Here is a 24,075-nt window from a genome sequence, read left to right as displayed (position 1 = left end):
CAATGTCGATGGAGTAGGAGACACTACCTTTCCATGAGCAATGTTTTTGTCCTTTCCTGTCTGGTGTCCATGTTGAGGGATAATGATGAGTAAGGAGATGTCGCACAAACGGGCGCATACAAGAACGTGCTCCTGGAAGCGTTCTGAGAAGTCGTGATACGCTCCATAGCGGCCACAACCAGTTCGTGAGACGTTCATACCAATGCTTGCAGGCACGCGTCAGTGCACTGCAAGATTGTGGTATATTGCGTGGTTTCGAGGATGAATATGGGCAGTATAGTTTTTACAGTGATGCGCCAGCATCGTTGTCTTGCAAGTCGGGGTGAACCTGTGAGCGTTTGACTCCAATGGTGCCCTAGACGGTAGAAATGCGGGCATAAAGCCTACCATGCCAATGTGCTGGTTGGTGATTTAGCGTGCTGCTTGTGACTGTCACAGATGAATAACCAAGGAATTATACTTGGAGATTCGTGACATACTGTGTAGCTGGTGTGTGGTGGGTGACGGAATCCTCAACAGGAACCAGTCATGGCTTGGGCATATTACATTGCCTCTGGAAAGGTGTGCTTTGATCGCGAAAACCGCATAGAAGAAGAAGTTGCAACTATAAATTTATTGTCTTGTATAGCCATGGCTAACCCAGTCTCTGGAGTTTCAGTGAGGCGTAGTGAGAACTCGGAGGCCATGTCGTATGGCGCGCACATCACTGACGTCAATAGCGGCGAGCAGCGAGACATCTCAGCGTAACAGGAATTATGTAAGAGTGTTGTATAAGGTAAAAAAAAATAGAGAGAGAGAGAGAGAGAGAGTACCATATACTAGGATAAATTAAACTTTAGGATTTAACAATAACTAGATCCTTAATATTGTGGCGGTTTTCTACCACAATGTTTGGCGCGCGCCTGTTGGGATGCTATTTTTCTGGTCACCAAACCACAGACCCGAGATGGAGAGACGACAGGCGAGCGAAAGTAGAATAGTTGCATGTTCTTTATAGCACAGTAAAACTTCGACCTGCATAAGAACATAATTTATTCAAAAGACATAGAATGTAGATCGTTGGCAAATGGTATTTAATTCTTGAGCATGTCTACTGTCAATCTATATAATTAATAGTAATATTAGTGTGGGCCCGCACATTTAGTTGTTCATCCAATACATAGCATCAGTTGTCACACACCATATACAATAGTGAGATCGGTCTCTAAACAAATATCAAGATAAATTATTTCCATGTCTAGATTAGATACACCAAGATTTTGTTATAATGATAGCCATAGATTAATAACTATAAAAGTAAAATAAGAGTGTCTGAAATGACAGACCATCAATGTGTCGTTATGTAAATTTATTATAACATGGAAGGTCATGGGAAAAAGTTAGACATAAGATTTTTGTCAGAATTGTGCAGACGACGGGATCGTGGCAATGCAGAGGCCAGCCGGAGCAAAAACAAGAGGTCTTCGGCTACCTGCAAGAAGGGGAGCGTCAGCGCGCCACCTAACGAGAAGAGCGCGGGAGCGTCCGGTCCTGCAAGCTGACAGTCACCGGGCCGTATGCCTGAGGGATCAGGCGGGATCCTCGCCAGGCCACGAGCGAAAGAGAGGCTGGCCATTGACACTGACACGCGACCCACACGCGACAGCCAGCTAGCTCTCTGGACGCGGCAGCCGTTTGGAGGGATTCCCAGCGGCAGACCACGTTGTCGTGAGTACACGAAGAAGATCACATATGGTGTCAGAACCTGCGCCTCATTTGCCTCAGGACAGAAAGGGACGCTATGTACTCACCTGTTTGGGTTTTTACAACTCACTAGCATTGGCCGATCTGCATACACAAAGCAATATCGTGCCACAAACTCTAACAAATGAATTGTCTCATTTCTAACTTCTCCTCTCTACTAGAGAGCAGTTGTAGCAATCGTCGCTCCTAATTCGATCCTGTCTGGATGACCTCACACACTTGTGGAGTCACTCCACGTGCCATCATCCCTTGTCGAACTTCAATATTGGGAAATGTAAATTACTGTCCAGGGAGAGAAGAGATCTGGACTAGTGATGCATCCCAACTAGTAGACCTCAGAGACATTTGATCGACATGAGGAGAGCCTATCACTATGTCTTCCTACCGTACTGCCGTTATCATATGCGTGGGTCTGGCTGCAATCTCAACAGCGTACTGCAGATGCTCCAGCACTCCCTATTGCTGTTGCAACAATGTAGCAACAACACCCGACGTTTAGCCCTATGTGATGTCAGTACTGTGGCCCCATCCCAAAAGCCCCCCTCCGATGCCCAAGACATGGAACCACGTGCATCAATGCATATGACTCAACATACCAAGCCTCTTAGAGAAACTAACAAATTTGTGAAGTGCTTCGAATATTTCCAAGAATGTGATTTAGTGCCTCATTCTCAGCACAGTCGTGAACATTGTACAATGTGCAAGCACAACTTGACACCCCATGAACCTTTTTTTTTTTTCTTAAATTTCTTTCTCTAGAGTTGTTTTTGTAATGTATGTTATACCTTGTATGTGTTTGTGAATTTGCACTGTAATTCTTATGTAAGTGATAGAGTTGGGCGCACAAATTACAAATTACTGTATTGTCCTCTACACCATGTTTTTTTTTGTATTCTGAATTTTGTTGTTGTGTGTATGCAAACAGTGTGCCTGAAGTCCCCATAAACTGAAACAGATACCACCACTGTCGTTGTGAATGGGCCATCAGCTCAGGGAACATTTTGTAAAGGTTATTCTTGCTGCAGGGAGATGGAATGAATCGGAGGTTGTAATTCTATTCTGAAAGCTCACAAAGAGATTGTTAACTTAAATATTATCAATTGTGATTGAGTTCAGGTTAGTTTAATGATTGAAATTGTTGTAACATCTTGGGCATTTAATTGCGGAGCACTCCAACTCTGATTGTAAAGAATAAACTGCTCCATATTTGGCTCACATGCCCGGGCCATATTTAGAGCGTGAATGTCTGTGTGAATCGGTGTTTGGAAGGGGCTCACTGGGTATGGATGTGTGATGTAAGTGTTAGAGTTCCACATTAAGAAGGCGACGTTGGCTACATCATAAATAATCCTCCCTCTATGAGCTGCATTTTTCAGTTGCAGTGATTTTTTTTATAGAGTGCGGCGTGTGGAGTTAGTTTGCAAGATTGTTCTTGGGCGATTGACTCACTACCTTGCTCCTAAGTGAGCCAACCGCTCACCAATTACAATCTAAAATGGTGTAGGGGTTACTCTGAGTAATTCGATTTTCCTCTCTAACTGCATGCGGTGAAAAGTTGCTATTCCATCACACGCGGACTACCCACGCAGCGTCTCTCGTCACCCGGGTGGTCCGGTGACAGGCGGGCTCTGTTGATCTTGAAAGGGTTAAGCCGACGGGTGTGAGGGAGTCGAGTGAATGCTTTCCAGACGCCGATATTGTCAGTAGACCGGCGGAGACACGCCCGCAGGAGCCTGAAGGAGCGGCTGGGCTAGAGATTCTGTTACTTCACAGAAACTTAGCTAAAACACTTTCTGGCAGGCTACCAGCGAGGCGTGGGAATGACTTGTGTTCTGCGTTCTGCGTACAAGTGGCCTATGTTGTCTGTCTTGAGCAGTTTTGGCTGAAGTTGACTGTATCGGAGTTACTGTGTGATTTTGCTTGTTAAAATCAATCACTGTACCGTCAGGGACTGTGGGGCGAGCCTTCTTTGTCTCCCTCAGAGGCGCATTTGTATTGCTAGGAAGTATTTAGTCTGGAACAACCAGACCAGGATAATTTGTTTCGGACTATACTCGCGACATTATCATCACCACGACGGGACGTCAAAGCAACCAGCCATCGCCTCCAGTACGCCAGATCGTGTCTGTGCAGTTAAGAAGACAGCTTGGTAATGTACGTCCGCAGCACCGGCAAAACAGGCAATTTTGCTAGGTGATAATCAGAGCTCAGCAGGGCGCGCCTGTTTGTCTTTTCTAACTTTGTTCTGTCTTGGGTGTTCATTGTCTGAGTTCTCACTAATGTAGCAGCAATTAATGTTAGGTTAGCTGTGTGTCTCTCTTAAGATTTGAGTTGCAAGGAATTGGCTCCACATACCACTTCGTCATAAACGTCACAATCTAGTTTAGGGACAACTTCGCCTTCACAGCATTTATTTGAGTATCCAATTTGAGTCAATTTGATGAATTGTAAATGTTTCATGTGTTTTTGTTTATTATTTTGTGTTTAGTCTTAATAAATCATATTGTTATTTAGGACAGAACTTTGATTCTGTTAATCGGTAGAGCAACCCTATCATTTCTCACTACGTTAATGAAACTTCCTTTATTTAACTTATTTATCAAATTAAATGATTGCAGGTGCCAAACTCTTTTCTACTCCACTTGTAGGGTTGATTACAGTCAGTTCGCGTATCTTTTTAATCCATGTGCAACAGCAAAAGTCGGAGTTAGAATAGGGGGGCTTAGAGCATCATTTAACTATGTAGATTCTAGAAGAATTTAGTGTTAAATACACTCACAAAATTATAATTACTTGAAAGTAATGAAATGAAGCGAAACAAAAATAACGCTTTATGGTATTAAATCAATAATATTCTGAGTCACTATAGTTATAAGTGACAGTAACAGTTTGGTGGGGTTCATAGACAGTAACATTATCATATTTCTGTAATGTCTGAAGGAATTTCTATCAAAAGTGGCACACCACCTGCTCTCTGGAAAAATTTAGTTTGACAGTAAGACTCTCCTAGTACCACCATGGCTGAGGCAGAGCAGTGACAAAAAGAATAAACAGGAACGCCTGAAAGCAGTTTCATTCATATATGGTATATACATGACTTATTATTTGTGTAAAAATACTGTGGTAGTAAAATGCCCCTACTACCATTAGGGCGGGGATGAGGATTAGAAGGGATGATCTACAAAGCCATGTCTAGCATATGAGAGGATCTCACCTCTGAAAGATTAAAATTTTGAATAACACGATTTCGAGATCTGGGGTACAAAACATGTGCAGGAATGATGGTAGGTTCAAAATGGCTCTAAACACTATGAGACTTAACATCTGAGGTCATCAGTCCCCTAGACTTAGCACTACTTAAACCTAACTAACCTAAGGACATCACACACATCCATGCCCAAAGCAGGATTCGAACCTGCGACCATAGCAGCAGCGCGGTTCCAGACTGAAGTGCCTAGAACCGCCTAGAACCGCTCGGCCACAGAGGCCGGCATGATGATAGGATAATGGTGAAGACCGCAAATGTGTCAACTTGTCTCACTTCCACTTTTATTTAGCAATATATTTTCTTGTTATTTTTGTTGCTCATCATTAACGCCATTAACAGTACACTCTGCTATTATACCATGGGGTGCACACTGCTGCTATCTAGCGACAACCATGTAAAACTCGAGAGCTTGTCTTTCCAACAGTACATTATTCACGCACATATATCAAGTTACATAATAGTTACGAGTTTTTAAAATCGGATGATTCTTTTTGATTCACTCTGCATTACATATATGCTCCCCAAAGATCACAAAAGTAAGAAAGAAGTCTGCAACTTGGCTAAGTCAAGAACTGAAACACCTCGTGAATCTCAAAGACACTGTACATTTGGTATACAAACTGCGCTCTGTACCTGAAAATCACATTGCTTGCAAGCAGAAGCGGAACAGAAACACTCAAGCTCTGAGAAATGCTAAACTCAGTCACGCTCATACATTAATCAACAACAGAAACAGACCAGCTATCCTATGGAAAAACCTGTGTGGTCTTAGTACAGGCAAAGTAAAAGCTGGAACTGATCCTACCGATCCAGCCAAAGAACTGAACTGGTGCTTCACATTATCTACAACCACAACAGAATCTTAGAGCAAATTGAGACTCATTGATTATTTCATGGGTGTAAATAACTGTAACCATGAACATTTCTGCCTAAAGCACTTGACTTTTAGTACAAGCAAAAAAGCCATCATGTGAATCAGATCAGAGTCTACTGGACATGATGGCATCACAGTTCAAATAATGAGGCTTATTATTAATCCACTATCACACGCTATAACAGGTATCTTCAAGCCCTCCTTCACCTCAAACGTTTTCCCTGAGGCAGGGAAATGGGAATTAGCTAAGCCAGTACCTAAAAAGGGCATTGCCACGACACCCTCTCATTACTGACCTATTTGCATCCTTCCTTCAATACCAAAGGCCTTAGCATATATAGCTAACAAACTACCTAGCACCAACCAACCCACTAGATGAATACCAGTCATGTGCCGTAAACATCACAACACAACATCTGCTTTAATAAAGATAATAGATCACCTGAAGTTTGCCATGGATTCACAGGAGACGCCTATCATGAGGTTCTTAGTGTTCAGCAGCGCCTTTGACTCTACCTACTTTGACAAATTAGAACACACTTCGCACGGAACGATACCTTGAGAACAGAGGCCTCTATTGATACCTTTGAGAAAAGCCAAAGTATATCTTTTAAAGAATTACAGCCGCAGTACTTCTCGCAATGCAAATGTAGATAAAGGTACATGTCATGGACTGATCACCATGTCATCGCCACGTGTAACTGTTGGAAGACAGTTCCAACAAAAATGTACTGAAAACTAAAAAAAGATTTTGAAACTGCAGGTATTGTGCACAGTGAGTTAAGAGGGTTCTGTATGTACCAATCACCAAGTGGCAAAATAAATACTTTTCTCCAAAAAGAAAAGTCCAGTCTACAATTAAAAAAACAGAATGAAAGATTGTGTCATATGAGGTGATTTTAGTATTGATCTAGGAAGAGAAACACAAAGTAAAATTTGAGGAGTTGCTAATACAGTACAACATGAAGGCAACAATAATGGAGCCTAGAAGAGTAACTTTGGAAACTGAGTCAATTAGTGATAATAGTGTCACTGATATAGATAGCAATGCATATACAACAAAGGTTCTACAAACAGGACTTTCTGATCATTTTGAACAGTTATATGAAGTTTATGGGAAGCTAAATTCATAAACAGAAGGTGAAAATGTAGAAAGAAATATTAGGCTTTTCAGCCAACAAAATACCAAACTAGTTTAACTAATATTGCGAAAAAAACAGTGGGCAGACATTCTTCAAGCTCGGGGAACAGATGAAAAATACAATGCTCTTCACAAAACCTTAACACATTACTTGAACATAGCATTTTCAATAACCTAGAGGAAAAGCAAAATTCTCCAAAACAAACAGTGGATCATGAACGAAACAATAGAACTGAAGGCTACATTATGAGTATCAAAACAGAAGGAAAGTGCTAAAATCTACAAACAGCACCAGAAGAAGTACAGATAGTTGATAATATAAGAAAAAGCCAAATCAATTAATAAGATTATTTCAAAATCAACAAATAAAAAGGCCTGGTATATAATTAACTATGAGAGGCTCAACAAAAAATACAGACAAAAAATAAATTAAATAGAAAGTATGAATTGAGCAACAAAATCACTACATATAAAATAGGAACTGCTAACATCCTAACTATATACATAAAGTAGAAAACCTAGAGCATCGATGTCATAACCAAGGAAGCCACCAGACTGCAGTGACAAACAAGCCAAGACACTCCATGTTCCTGAACCCAGTATCTAAAGAGAAAGTTACAAAGATCATAAAAACGATTAAGGCAAAAAAGTCTGCTGGACTTGATAAAGTGTCAAACTATCTAAACAAACAGGTGGCAACAAAAATAATTACATCATTGTTGAATATCATCAACTCCTCTTCCCAAGAAGGAGTATTTCCTGATCAACTTAAATTAATTAAAATGGAACCTGTATATTAAAAGGGAAAGGATGATGAGCCCAACAATTACTTACCAGAATCTTTAGTATGAGGCTTCTCCAAAATATTAGAAATGCTCATGCTGAACATACCAACTACTTACATTGCAAAGCATAATATACTAAAGTGCACGCCATTCACGACGGCGGCCGAGTTTAGGTTCGTTCTGCACATCTGTCATCACAAAACACAGTCAGCCAATGAACAGAGAACGACATTGCCAGAGCTCAACTGCAGTCCAGAGCACAGACGAGTGTCTTCAATTTTTGAAACATTCAGTCATAAATAAAGTAACTGAACAAAAGCAATGTCTTGATAACAGACTTTCTTTTATAGAATGTTTGGAAAAAGCATTCTTTGTACCAATTGCTTCATATTCTATTAATTAATTAAACCAAACAAGCAATAAGCCTACTAATCCAGGCTATAGCAAGGAAGAGTGTTTGTATCATTCTCACGAACCGCTTTTTCGCAATAAAGAAGAGCAGTAATTGTTTATTTCCTATTGTACTTCGACGAAACGTGAGTAATTCATAGTCATACAAACAGTGTTTGTTGGTGTTTTGCGTGATTGTTTAAAGTACTCCAGGAATAATGTCGAACAGCCAGCTGCAATAGCGTAACGAGTAAAGTGTTTGGCTGCTAAGTAAAAGGTTCCGAGTTCAAATTTTCTTTGGTGCTCAATATTTTCTTTATTTAAAAACAATATCGAAGTGTTCATGAATTTGATTCGTTGGAGTGTAATTTTTTGAAATTTCTAGTGGCAACTAAAACCGTCTATACGGAAAGTATACGCTGTGGGCTTTTACCTCTGCAAACTCTTCAAAATTTTGTGCAATGGTTTACTACATTTAATGCTGCACAATAACTTTGTTGAACATCGAAACAAAATTAAGTCATTAATGAGGGGAAGGTATCACTCAAGAAGATGTGTAAAAATCAAATTTTTGGGCCATATAGTTTTTGTGAAATCGAATGATAAGTGTGTCAAAGCAGTTGGAACACCATGTGTCTGCACAGGCGAGCAGTGCACTGATGACAAAATCGCTCACAACGCGGAATGCGGAGCACACGTCTCTGTAGCAGCGAAAAGGTTAATGCGGCCGTGGAGGCTTCACTTCATAAACTGCGCGCTCCCCCCTAAATGCAAGTTTGCGAACTATACTATACTATGGCGCTGCTTCTCTTGGCGCAAGCATCTGGCAACACAGCAATCTCCCACGTCTGGGCGATCATGCGCGAGCTGCCAAGATGAAAGAATTGAACTATAACTCCAGCACAGCACGCTAGAAAGTGAAATCAATAGAAACAGTGACCGAATCATTAGCAGAATTTACTGTGCGGACCGGGAGAATACTGGTATTCTTGGATAAGCAGCAGACTGGCTAATATCATCGTATCTCAGTTCAGTAAAAGGAGCTGCCAATAACTCATACCGATCAGAAATTAGAAGCATCAAGTATGAAGTACCTCAAGGCTCTGTAACGTGACCTATCTTCTTCAGTTTATTTGTAAAAAATATAAAAAAATTTGAAAATTAATATAAGTTACGGTATGCAGATGGTAAAAATGGGCTAAATCTTTCCAATATTTTTGAATCACTTGAGATAAACATTTTCATATCAATCTATAAGACAACACAATGGCTCATGGAAAATGACTTAATCGCTAATCTGGAAAGGACTATGTACACGATTTTAACAATAAACAAATACAACACATGGATGTTTGCTTAGGTGGAAAAGAACTGAAAGATGTAACTTCCACAATTTTTAGGTAAAATAATAGACACAAGGAACAGAAAACAATTGTATACCATTTCACATGGACTTCAGGTTTTCGAAAATGGACCTAAATACTCTATTATCAAGTTCATACAAGCATTACCAAAAAACTTACAAAACCTAAAAATTGAGGAGATGTTTCCTGCAACCCTAAGAAAGTTTCTAATAGAAGAAGAATTCTATAATGTGGCTGATAATATGAGCAGACAGTGAACAAAGTTCATGCTGTGAGTGATAAATCTTATGAACCACATTAAGGGAAACTAGAACTAGAAATTAGTGTTAGAAAGCACACAGAATTAAAATTACTCATGTGCAATGTTAAATTTTTTACCTTTGGTATATGTATTGTAAAACATTGAGCACTATGTAAAATTATATATATATATATATATATATATATATATATATATATATATATATATAAATATTAGAACCAAAAAAATACGAAAGTTCAAAAAATGTCCAACAGATGGCGCTTCATCTGATCAGAATAGCAATAATCAGCATAACAAAGTAAGACAAGCCAAAGACGATGTTCTTTGCAGGAAATGCTCAATACGTCCACCATCATTCCACAACAATAGCTGTAGTCGGGAATAATGTTGTGAACAGCACTGTAAAGCATATCCGGAGTTATGGTGAGGCATTGACGTCGGATGTTGTCTTTCAGCATCCCTAGACATGTCGGTTGATCACAACACACTTGTGACTAAAGGTAACCCCAAAGCCGATAATCGCACGAACTGAGGGCTGGGGACCTGGGAGGCCAAGCATGATGAAAGTGGCGGCTGAGCACACGATCATCACCAAACGACGCGCGCAAGTGATCTTTCACGCGCCTAGCAATATGGGGTGGAGCGCCATTCTGCAAAAACATCGTACGTTCCAGCAGGTGTTTATCAGCCAGGCTGGGGATGATGCGAATCTGTAACATATCGGTGTACCTCTCACCCGTCACGGTAGCAGTGCAAAACCAGAATCACGCATTTCCTCGAAGAAAAAAGGCCCGGTAACGGTAGAGGTGGTAAATACAAACCAATACCATGACTTTCTCGTCGTGCAATGGAGTTTCCACGACAGTTCTAGGATTTTCGGTAGCCCAAATTCTGCAGTTGTGGGCGTTGACAGACCCTTGTAGCGTAAAATGAGCTACGTCAGTTCACAACACGTCACTCAACCAATCGTCATCTTCCGCCATCTTTTGAAACGCCCACACCGCAAATGCCCTCCGCTTCACTAAATCGCCAGGTAACAGTTCATGATGCTGATGTATTTTGTACGGATAGCATCGGAGGGTATGCCCAAGTGCCAACCAAACGGTAGTGTATGGAATGTCGGTGCGATGTGCGACTGCGCGAGCACTGACTTCCCTGTGCATAGATGGACCCACTAAAGTTTCCACTTCTTCGTGAACTGTCTCAGCAGTATTACGCCTTGTGCTCGGTCGGCCACTATGGGGTCTATCATCTAAACAACCCGTGGCTTTGAACTTCGAAATCACTCTCGCCACAGCTGCATTTGTCAACGGACCCATTGATAATTCTGATAATACAGCTTCACCAAAAGCGCCTTTTCAGGTAACGTCAACATGCTGCGACTGCTGGTACATCTGATTGTCTCTCTCAATACAGCTGCTTTTATAAACGATTGTCATGTGCAGTCACTGACGCTTTGCTGTCCAGCACCATCTGTCGGACATTTTGTGAACTTTGTTTTTTTTGTTCTAATAAAACCCCATGTCATTTCAAGCATGTGTGTCAATTTTTACCTCTCTATCTACATTATTCCGTGGTTTGTAAATTCTTCAAATTTATACTGACTTTTTGATCACCCAGTATATATATTGCCTAGATTGCAAGCATAATGATGTGTCCTGTGTTAAAAGCAAATAGGTACACATAAGATAATTAACAGACTCAATAAAAATTACTATCACAGTCATGAAACCTCTGTCAAATTCATGTGAATACTACTCCATAGCATCTACAATATTCTCTGATTACATCTAAGTTATGCAAATATGTATTGATCACCTCCCGATCTTCCATCACGCACCACAACATATACCTGGATATTAGGGGCAATTCACAATTTCCATCATGTCTTATTAACGCATTCCACAATGCATTGCAAATACAATTCGTATTTTGTTTGGTCTTCTTGATCTTTGTTTTATTACTTTGCTTTATTTCTGTGACAAGTTGCAAATGTTACATGTTGCCTTGCATCTTTTTTCCACTGTGTGTTCTTCCATAAGTGAGGTCAGAAAGGGAGGTATGGTAGTGAAAAATCGTACACGTTTTGCAAGAGCAGAACAGAGCTGATGCCTACATTGTACAAATAAGAACATATATCGATGAAGCGATTTTCATTAAATAACACTTATTAAGTGAAAAATTTCTATTGAAGGATAAAAATACAGTTGTTCATGAGGCTACTTTCTGCGTAGGAAAAAGTGAAGTATTCCCTTATAAATATTGTTTGATGTATTTGTATATATATATTTTCGCTTGAAAATATATTGGATGTTTTGAAATGTTGTTTCACTTCTCAGCTATTTACCATACAAAACTGATCAAGAATATCCATTACAGAGTCTGCATTTGCCATTAATAAACTGTATAGTTGTTAGTACCTCAATTCAGATACCATACTCGGACTTCTTGTATCACAGATGGTACCTTGTAACCATCATATCACATCATTTCAATGTCATGGTGTATTTACACTGGACTTCATGTCACAGAAACTTGATTTGTGAACTCAGAGTTGTAATATGGCTTTGACGATATCACGCTTTGAATTGGCAGTGATTCGGCAGACTTGATGAGATGTAAATCAAATTCGACTTGTGTGTTTGTATTTTCCGATATAAAATATAAAATTAATTGTGACTGATGCAGTTTTGCATTCCCAATATTTTAAAATATTGTTAAATGATTGATATCGAAAATTAACAACATAAACATACAATCACACATTATACTGTGCTCTGTTTCTCATACATAGATAGATGGCATATATTACGTTACACCAGTTTGTAATTGGTTTTTGTGTGAAGACATACATGCTTAAACTGAAAAGAAATGGTAAGGTGCACGTGACAAAATATGATATACAATTTAGAGAGCAATAGTTAACAATTATATCATCCCAATATTGCAATGAAGTACAGAATGACTGCAAATACTAGATATTTTCTTGATTCAAGCTACAAATGGGATTTACTTATTTCATCATGTCAGAAGCATCAAACACTATATATAACAGCAAACAATGGTTTAATTTGCAAAAATAAAAATTTTTAAAACCAAACACTGTTGTAAAAGAACATATAATATGTAATATTATGGGGTAAGAAATTCTGGAGCAGAAGCTGGTCACATCTAACATGTTTTGGGGAGTGGAAATGCATGGGCATAGGTCGTTCTTCATAAGGTGGGTAGTAATCTGGTTGTATCCACAATCACACAGCATCTGTCTATGTTATAAACCCCAACTATTCCTGTTGCTTCTGGTTGTTGCAACTATTGTCTGTTCATAGATCTCCATATTTTCCAATTTGTATGTCCTGGAAGAAGCTCTTCCCTTGGTGTATACAAACTTTGGAGATGGACGTTTTTCTTGACACATTTAACCCTGGTTTGTTACGTTGTGTAAGAGGGATTTTATGTTGTGTGCAGGAAACTCCTCCTCGATTAAGTTGATGGTGGCTGGTTGGCATTCAAAAAGGTGATGGGCCATAGATGTAAGCACTTTAGTATTTTTTCTTGGCTCTCACTTCATGCCTGATGCTAAGGACAGGCAATATAGATTATTAGTCAGAATTGCTCTCAAACAGCCTTTGGTGATACAGTACAATTCATGGAGTGGTATGTTGAGTTGCTTGGCTTTGCTGGAATTATACCTTGCACGATACATATACTCCTCACCTGATTGGCACAAGGCTATAGCTGTAGTCCTTACTGACCTGCATTGTGCACTCCATACACTGCCAGCTGGTTTGTGCAAAATATTGTTTCTAGCAACTACTTTATGCTTCGTGTTCATACAATGTTTCCTGTGAATGCTCTATCCAGTGTGACGCCGAGATATTTTGGGGTTGCACAATGCTCTAGCCATAGTACCTCCTATGCTACTTGATGTGTCTTTGACTTTCGTCTTTTTCCTGAAGTGAAAAATGCAGGTCTGAATCTTCAATGTGTTAGGTTTGAGCTGATTTTCCTTCTAGTAGACAGTCCATTGTTCAAAAACTTCTGATAGTTTCTTTTTGGCAGTGTTAAAGTCAGGGAAAGATTTAGGGGAGGGCCTCCAGGGCCCCAGGGCCTCCACAAGAGAGGGGCACCCACAACCCTCAAATTTTCTAAAGATAACAAAAAATATGTAAAATTATATTTGAAAAAATAACTTCAGTTCATTTGGTCTACACCATTGCCTTAATACTACAGCTACTTTATTGTTTATTGTATTAGTATGAAATTGACTTCAATAACGTTTTCATTTATAGTTTATTATAAGCAAAAGTCTGATGAGGTGGGACCACATCAGGTGAGAAAACAATTTGACCACCATTCTGTATCTATTCTGCTACATAAACCCTTTGTATGTCATGCAGCTCTGATAAGCAAGTGTGAGTTTCCATTGATATTTTCATAAGTACACCAGTGGAAATTTGGGGCAGTACTCAACTCTTGGCTTAAAGGTATTGTTGAGAGCAATATGACACTATTTTGTACATGTATAGATTTGCAAAAAATTATGTTTTTGAAACAATTGAATTGAATGAGAAATTAAAAATTAAATAATTTCTATAATAATCAAGTAATATCAGTCGATTGCATATTATTATTTCCTTGTGTTCACTATTTTATGTTGAGAAAACATAAATTTCATTACTGAATAGGTTTTAGTATTAGCTTTTCTATTCTTTTAATTTTCCGTGTGCACGCACAACTCCTTTTGTCTTCTCATGATACCATATACCATCTCGTTTAATTTACTTTGCTAACTTTTGCTTTCTGCTCGATTATTAGTTTTCCATGGCTATTTCCTTTTTTAGCATTGTCTCAGTCGCCTCCTAAACTACACCTTTTGTGGTCTGGTATCTCATAGCAACTGACATGCTGACTGATTATAATCACTACTGCAGTGGTGCCTTGCTCATGAAAAGGAGGTAGGGTTGTATCTACAGTGCCATCTTCTGCTGTTGAAAGATGCTGGTAGTTTGTTGTCATAAATAAGTGACAGTTGATGAATAGTGGTGGGGGGAATAAAATGTAATATATAATGTAAACTGATTAATAATTACTGCTTAAATAATTAAAAAAAGAAATTTTGAAAGAATAATTGGAAAAAAATTGGTACACATATCATAAGTGAACTTTGACTGGCATTAACATCAAAAGACCCACAATATTCAATACATATATTCACCATTTAAATTTATGGACTTCTTTTTCTTGTTACCGCCATTGTGCATAGAGCTTGGTATGACAATACTGGTTCCAGATCGCCCCCCTTCTACTCACACTAGTTATTCTTGTCCCCATCGATCCTCTTGATGCAAGGTTTTCGGCGTGTCGTGGAATGATGAACAGATGGATATGGACGTCATGAATGTACAAATAACTTTGCTATCTCGAATACTTTCTATAACAACCTTTAATGTACAATTGGAATACACATTTTTTTAAACAATATTAACTCGGCGGAACTCGTATGTCCAACAGCTATCACTTGTAGAGACGAACAGCTGAATATGAAGAAACTAATAACCTGAAGAGCATATCTCTACTTGGTTTGTTTGTAACCCAACAGTATCGCTGGTACAAAATAACTTATTAGATAGATAGATAATGTGTGTGTGTGTGTGTATAAAAAGAAACAAAAAGAACGAGGGAGAAGAGAAAAGGAAAAAAAAAATAATATTAATATCATACATTAAAATTGCTCCCCACCGTGCACTGACGTCATACGGAGGTGCACAGTGTCTGAGCTTATTTATCTTTTTATGGGTTGATAACTCTGGTTGGTATGGATATAGACTTTATTTTTCGGCCATTTGTGTTATCCCATATGGTTACCAATTTATATAGGCACGTCAGCCCTTTTAAAACATACATACATGTTTTCATTCATAACAAAGTGCTTGCTGTAAGTGCATAACTCTATTATTGTCAGTTATTATCTGCCTAGCGATTAGCTTGTGAAGCATGTGCACACAGCTCGATGTCTGTTACCGACCCTGCTCACTTTCATGTGTCTAATACAATTACAGAGTGGCCGTGTCGTGTGTTCAAATAGTCTTCACTGTACAAATTCGTGAAGCTCGTGTTCAGCGGCGTGATCCTTTGTGAAATCTTCGATGTGGTGACAATCGGTTTCCATATCAGCAGCCCAAGGAATGTATTTTACCTTGTCACTCGCACTTATTCAGTGGGGCCACCAGCCGTACATCCAATATCTGCTGACGAGGTAAGTTTGTTGCTGCTTCTACGATGTCGAGCACAGAAAATTCATGCTACACGAAGTACTGTCATTTTTAGTTCATCACACGCACGCCCACATATCTCACACCACACTTAACACTTCGCAGGCAGGTTTCATATGTTTTCGCGATTTTTTTTTAGTGTCTTTCATACTGTTGCATTACACAAAATTTCTGTAGTGTCCTTTCCACATACTATACATATACCAAAAAAATACAACTACAAAAATAAACTTATCCTATTCATTTGCTGACATGCAATTCTCATTGCTTATATACATTACAGTCTGATTGTCATTTTGTTTAGTACAGTTTGTTAAATTATGATTTCGTTACATTGCTCAATTCCAGTTATATGAGTATACTTTGTGACTCTCGTTTGGTTTTACGTTCTTTACATAACATTCATACAATAATAATATATTCGTTTTTCATTTATTGCATAAACTGACAAACATTTCATTCCGATTCACAGTGCCTTCTTGTAGGAGCGTATTTATCATTTTCAAAGAATTAAAGAAGTAAACAATAGTAGCTACAACAGATTCTATGCACTGCTAAAATAACTATGCATGGCCTCACCTCTCTAGCGCTCTCCAGGAAAGAGTTACACACTACAGGGTAGTGGAAATTTCACAGAAAGGCATTTATGTGCTCTGTTACGCCTCGTTACTAGATTTAATTGTGATCTCCGGAACAAAATAATTTTATTGTTTACCTGATAATACCAATCGCATTGAATACTTATTCAGTCTTTAAGGTGCACCTCAGTATTTACTTGTTATGTTAATTGTATAAGGTGTAACCGTTTCATATTCTGAGGAATTTACAGTTGTATCATCAATACTATATGTTATGTACAATGAGCGTAAAATAGTGTTTGTGTAAGTAGCAAAAGGAGTATAAAAATTTCAATGTAAATCAGGTGTTTGACACTTTCATGAGTAGTCGACGCTTTCAGTAGTTAGGTTACGACCTCTTGATTGTTTGGTAATACTCCACCTTAGTTCAGCATCGTGATATGCGACATACTGCACTGTATTCTCCTACACACATCTTAACACTATCACATTCATACATATCATAAACTTACAACTATATTTACTTGTGGTGCGGTCCTTTCTTATGTTTGTATGGTGCCTAACACACGACAAGCATTTATCTTTCTCCACTTTACGCTGTGTTGATGCATCGTTCCCTGGAAGAAAAAACTTAATACTAACTTAAAACTAAATTTTCATAGATAAGTGTACAGTGGTTCGATGATCACTAATACCTCTTCCATATATTCAACTATGTATACATTTACATCAGTGTGCAGTCATGCTATCACAAAGTCATTTAATGTCATGTTTGTGTCTCTATGTACCTTGTAAATCTGAAAGATAAAGTGTGTTATCAGCATGGTATAACCTCTTATTCAGTTTGCCACTTATATTGCACTCGCTTGTTTACCTGCAGCAAGGGTTTTCTGGTCCCTCAATTATAATTAGTGTGAGTACTTTCAATACCTAAATTTGTAACTATATAGATATAATGCACATGCTAGCGTAACTTTAGTAAATATTTCGTAGTTTAGGATCCCTTTCCGTGTATATAATCGCTCTGCTTATCTCTGTTTGTCTGTATTGTGTAGATAGTGGTAGTTGTAGTATATACTCTCCATTAATTTTATATTTCTCTTTTTATGCAACAGTCTTTAAAAACGCTGGTGCAGGCTGTAGCTCATAGAGTTTCTTTGTTTTCGGTGCTCCAGCACTTTCAGCTGTGTCTGGCGCGCATCCGCTTGCGGTTAGTTGACCAGCTTCCTCCCCATTGCACATGCACTGCATCGTCCTGTTACCACTAACATCGCAGTGCATTGTGTAGTGCATTGTGCAGTACCATGTGTTTCACAAGTTCGTTTATTCATTTACAACTAGGCTACATGCAAGGTGAACCATTATTTTTAAAGTATCATCATATCTAGACACATTAAGTAAAATTCTTCCTTGTTACATCCACTTACCTTATCATTTACATATTTAACATATAAGAAAAAACGTAAACAAAAATTTTCCTTACCAACTAACAACATAAATTCTGGCATGTGGTTTTCCAGCATCCTAAACCTAATATTATTATACATGTATACAACTTGGAGGTTATACAGCCCTTGATTGTATCCAATAAAACAAGTGTCGATAACGTTCGGGCCCCACTGCCCTCCTAGGTCACAGGACGGGGTCCTATTGTGACCGGTTCAAGTCTTCTGGCATAGTGGTGACATCAGTTTCTGGGTTAGGCGTAATTTCCACTATGTGGACTCTTGGTGTTTGATTACACCAACTAGTGTCCTGAGAGGCTCTTGACTGAAATTCTCTTTGCCTCTGTGTGTTATTCGGCATATGTGTGTTACTTTACTGGCAGAATTCCGCTGTCTGTGGGTTATTCGGTTGTCTGTTACCGTTTTGCTTTCGCCAAGTGATCGGCTGATCATTGCCAGTAGCTTGTGTCTGCACATATTGTACAAGCTGGCCATACGCCACTTGCCCATTGTAATTGTTCTTGCTAAATCGTTGCCCATTCCTTTTATATCCACCTTTTATTTACGGCTTTCTCCATTACCATTGTGTTTGCCATTACCATTACCATACTTCTGTGTGTGGTAAGGTTGCCATCCGAGGTGTATTACGAATCTGTTGTTTACTTGTTGGTCCGTAAATTCCTGTGTCGCTATCAGCATATACCAGGCTTCAGTTGTAGTGGTCTCTCTTCATATATTAAATCTATTGAGTGCACTACAGATTCGGTTTCGTGTTCTGGGGTGGTAATGAGTTTTTCCCTAATGTGGGCAGGAAGACGGCTCTTTATAAAGTTTTCAGCACGTCTGCTTGAGATACCGGGTTTGTCCAGTATGTGGTTTAACTCAAATATGTTTCAAAATAGCCCATTAAGCTTCCATCCTTGCTAATGAACGGAACTGGGTTAAATACTTCACGTCTGAGCCTCTCTTGTACTGCCTCAGACCAATATTTACCCAGAAATGCTCTCTCAAACTGTTCGTAATAGTGGCAATGTTCCCCACGTCCGTAGCCCATAGCAGAACGGCACCCTGTGTGTATCCAACAACAAATCTAATTTTCTGGGATTTGGTCCAGGTACGAGGTAAAACACTTAGAAATGCTCTGATAAAGATCACAGGGTGTGTTCTTTTCGCTTCAGAAGTAAATATCGGGAATTGTCGATGCCTAAGTAATCCCTCATCTGCAAGTAATGTCGACAAACATGCCACGCTGTCAGTGACAGGCGTGTTTATGTTCGTGCATGGCAACTGCGCTTGCTCGACAGGTGCAAGTGCCGGCAAGTGCTGTTGCATTGTGCGACCTGCGCCAAAGATGACCTCGGTTTGAGGAAGGCCGGCGCGTACCAGATTCCATGTCAATGTGGCAAGGCGTATATTGGTCAGACGATGCGTACCGTCGAGGATCGATGCCGTGAACACCAGAGGCACACTCGACTGATGTATCCGAGCAAGTCGGCGGTCGCTGAACATTGTTTGTCGGAAAATCACGCTATGGAGTATGAACGCACGAGGATTCTGGTACAGACGCCGAGATACTGGGACAGCGTTGTTAGAGAGGCCATCGAAATTCGCATCAATGACGACCTCATAAACCGTGACTGTGGCTATAATCTTAGCAAGGCTTGGGAATTAGCGATTGGGTTAATCAAGAGTAAATCGAGCGAACGTATAGTTGTGACGACCACGGCGGACAGAGCCATCACTCCGACGTCATCTCAGACGCCGTCGCAATCTGTTCCACCGCGCCACCGTGGCGCGGGGGGCGGACAGCGGAGGGAGAGCGCCGCGGGCGGAGGGTATTTAAATCGGCCGCCGCCGCGACCGAACCCAGTTCCCTCTGAGCAGCCATAGCGTACGGATCTCCGTGCCGGCACGTTCACAGGAGCTCAGTCCGTCAGTTCACCTGATGATGGCGACATGTATGATCGCCGAAATATTGTGCCCGTTGGACACTGCAGACCGGCGGTACACCCATGCGTATTTTGATTATTTTACAGCTGTCTCGCTGGCGAGTTATGTAAGCATGAATTGTTGTATCACTGCACAGGCCTTACGTTTTATATAGCTTGACACTGAACTTATTATAGTCTTTAATGAAACATAGAACATTATAAGCAGTTTTATGAATTTTCACTGTTGTCATGTGTCAAAATTCAGCATCACTGCATATTTGTTATTAGACAAAATTGACTTGTTTGTGAATGTCTACAGTACGTACTGCTTCCACATTCATTGAATTTCTCTGACCATCCCTACCAATCTTACGCCAGTATGTAAATTTTGGTTTTACAAAAACTTCATTTAGCATACAGCAAACTAAATTTTCAAGTGGTTGAAGGGCTTTGTGCTTTGTTTACCAATACCTATTAAGAGACACGTTGATGCCACTGTTTGTACCTGACAATTTTTTTCAAATGATGTGTATGTGGATAAACAATAATTTTTACTCTTACAAAAATTTGTAAGCTGCTGGGAACGAGTAGAAAAAAAAACTAAGGAGTGAGAAGCAATTCTGAGGGATACCTCACCTGTTTTGATATGAGAAGATGCAGCTACTCTGTTATGAACATAAGACCTTGTAGTGTGTCATCATCCCCTTCACTTTTTTCCATGCCTTCAGTTGGTAATATCTGAATTCCATTATATTTTCCTTAATAGTAATTTCTATATCTTCAGTACTGTTAATGGTAGCTAATAAATTTTCCAGTTTAGCATATGTAACCTATCACATGGAAGTTGTGTTCCTAAAATCTAATCAACCTTACTAACTTACGTGTTTACATTGTCACACTTTATGCAGCTTTCAAAATCATCATTCAAGCTCAACTTTTTCTAACAGAAGAACAGTTGTTAAATTCTAACATCATCAAGTGTAAATGATCATTGTGCTTTTTAACTATCCAGATATTTAATTATCTGCCATGATTATTTTCAGTATCATCTAAACTGTAATTGTTGTCTTCTGAGTGCTAGTTTGTATATTTGTCCATTTCTCATTTTTTTTAACTTTTCTTCAGATTTCTGAATGTTTGCACTGAGGAATAACGCCAGAGGGCAAATACATGGGTAAAATTGGAAATAATTACGAAACAGCATCACTTTCCAAATCCAATATTTATGAGGAACTACATAGAACCTAAAACAGAATAAATCTCTCTTCAGTACTGATATCCATGCTTTTTGTACCCTATAAAATATTTTGTAAGCTATTAATAGTTAGTTACCTTCAGAACGAGTTGTTCTGATTTACAGAATAATTTGGTCTTCAGGACAATGTAGGGCGCAAAACTCCTGTGTTCTTTGCATCTAGCAAATTTTCCCTTGGCATTTTTTATCCTCATCTTCCTCTTTCCTCATTCAGAAGGAAATGAAAACATTGGCACATATTCCCTTATAATAGTTAGATTTGTATCTATGGACACAACAGCTTCTAGGCATTATACCAATAGAAAACAACACAAAACTTCATAGAATCACATACTGCCATGTACAATCTGCTAACTCACAACACAGATGCTCCTGCCAGTGCTGCAATAAGGCAGTGCCAGTTCCGAATGGCAAAAGTGAAGTTACAAGATATCATCCATGACACAAAATGTTGGAGAATACTATCAGAACTGAGGAACTAACAATGATAAAGTTTATTAATATTCATATCAATCTTTATAGCTGATATACTTTGTCAGTTTTTTGTAGTAAAGTGCAGAGAAGGGAAACAACATATCAAAACGTCAACGTTTATTTTCTACTAGTAATATATACATAGGCGAGTAACATTAATGTGGTCACCACCTGGATCCGACATCAATATGCAATAAACACTCACAGACATTAAGTGGCAGGACTGGCAGTGCAGGGTACATGAAGTGTGTTTGGGTGATGTGGGACCAGTACAGTTGTTGTAATTATGTGCAGTCAGAGCTATTTATCTGACATCCAAAAGGGCATGATCATTGACTTTACAAATGGTTATGTTTATAAACTGTTTGTGTGTCACTGTTCTTGAATTATATTGACAAATCGATGCTATCCGAAACTAGCGCCAAGACATCTGTTGTGTACCACAGGACATATGACATGAGTGAATGATGGCTGTGGACTTGTGTATGGATGAATAAACATACAACTGATGAGCAATGGCCAGCCAGATGAACCAAGGGGCTAGCAACAGTGCCTCCTCAAAGGCCATTCAGAAGGCGCCTGGATCATGCACCCTTGCTGTCTGCTGTTAATCGAAGATGAAGGTTCATCTTTTCAGATGAATCACGTTTTATGCTCTATCTGACAGATGGCCATTGGCGTGTATGGAGTGAAATGTCAGAAAGGAAAAACCCTTTTAACAGTCGTTGGAGCGGTATGCTCTGGGAAACGTTTCTGTGGCGTTTACTAGGTGATCTAGTCATTCTGAAAGGCGCAGTAGATCAACACAAGTATGATTCTAGACTCGGGAATCATGCTCACCCCTACCTGCAGTTTGTTTTTCATCAGCTTGATGGCATCTACCACTAGGACAGTGCAAAGCGTCATACAGCTTGCAGTGTATGTGCATGGTTCAAAGAGCACCAGGATGAGTTTACTGTACTCCCCTGACCACCAACCCTGCCCTCCCCCCCCCCCCCCCCGATTTAAAGCCAATTGAGAATCAGTGGGATCACCTCATTCAGGCAGTTTGCATCTTGAATCCTCATCCATTAAACCCAGCAAAGCTGGCAATGGCATTGCAGTCCCTATTGGTATTGTCCCTATTGTATCTTCCAGAACCTAATTCACTCTCTTACCACATGTCCATGCTGAAAAAAGGTGGATATTTAGGCTTTTGTCATTAATGTGACTCGACTGTGTACATACAGGTACAAACACATGCAACAGTATTTATCTGGGAATAAATAGAGCCTCTTCACCTTACACATTATGTTTCATAATGTAACTAATAATGTCATAAACAGCTTAATTTTCTACTTCATCAGTTTTGACTTTTTCGCTTAATAAAAGTTATGTAGTGGAAATTGCTTTGTAAACTAACGGTCTGTATGTACATACAGAGTGGGCAAGAGTTTTGTTCTGTTGTTGTAAAACGTAAATACTTTTTCGCTTTCACATTCCTGTCCTCGCGTGTGAATAGAAAAAATATTCAAGTTATCATGGACCAATTGCAATTTGCCACAAAAATAAAGCGCTGTAACAAAAAGAAATGTAAGAATAAACGAAAGTACAAAACCCACTACCATAACAGTAGTAACTGTGTATGCTGAGCGCAATAGCCCTAGAGTGCTCAACGTTACCACTTACTACTATAAATTGCATCGAAAATAATGGGCATTTTGAGCACACTACAATAAATTTCAAAATTTAGAGAAGTTTTTCATTCCTAATTAAAATCTATATAGAACGAAATAAAATTTTATTTGAAAATAATGGGCATTTTGTGTGCTCTGTAATTAATTTAAAAGTAATTTGAAGCACAAAATTATACAAAATTTTAACAAAATCTTTCAGCTCTTCTCTATTTCATTTCACCCACCAGTATTTTTTGATGCTGAACTCACTGTCGGACTGCGACTTGGCTGCTAACTGTTGTCAGTTAGCACTAGCCCAAAGCCTAACTGAAGAGTTTCCTCATGGCTCACTCCTTCTATTCTGTCGAGGAGCTTCTGGAAGAGCTAAAAAATTAAGCAAATTCCAGTGTTACATTGTTGATTTTCTTTATTTAAACTTACGACTTGTCACCTGATATTGTCTTTTACATTTCATTTTATCTGTTTCTACTATCGTGTTATAATTTCATGTATTGACTCGTTCCATGACCATGGAGATTTATCCTTAATTTGGTCCCACAGAACAATAAATAAATAAATAACCTCTTCTTCTGCTGGGTCTTGGTCAGTGCACAGTGGTGTCCACTGGTAGAGCT

The sequence above is a fragment of the Schistocerca serialis genome, chromosome 4, assembly GCF_023864345.2.
Source record: "Schistocerca serialis cubense isolate TAMUIC-IGC-003099 chromosome 4, iqSchSeri2.2, whole genome shotgun sequence".
Classification (NCBI taxonomy): domain Eukaryota; kingdom Metazoa; phylum Arthropoda; class Insecta; order Orthoptera; family Acrididae; genus Schistocerca; species Schistocerca serialis.
Note: the sequence above shows the minus strand (reverse complement) of the source record.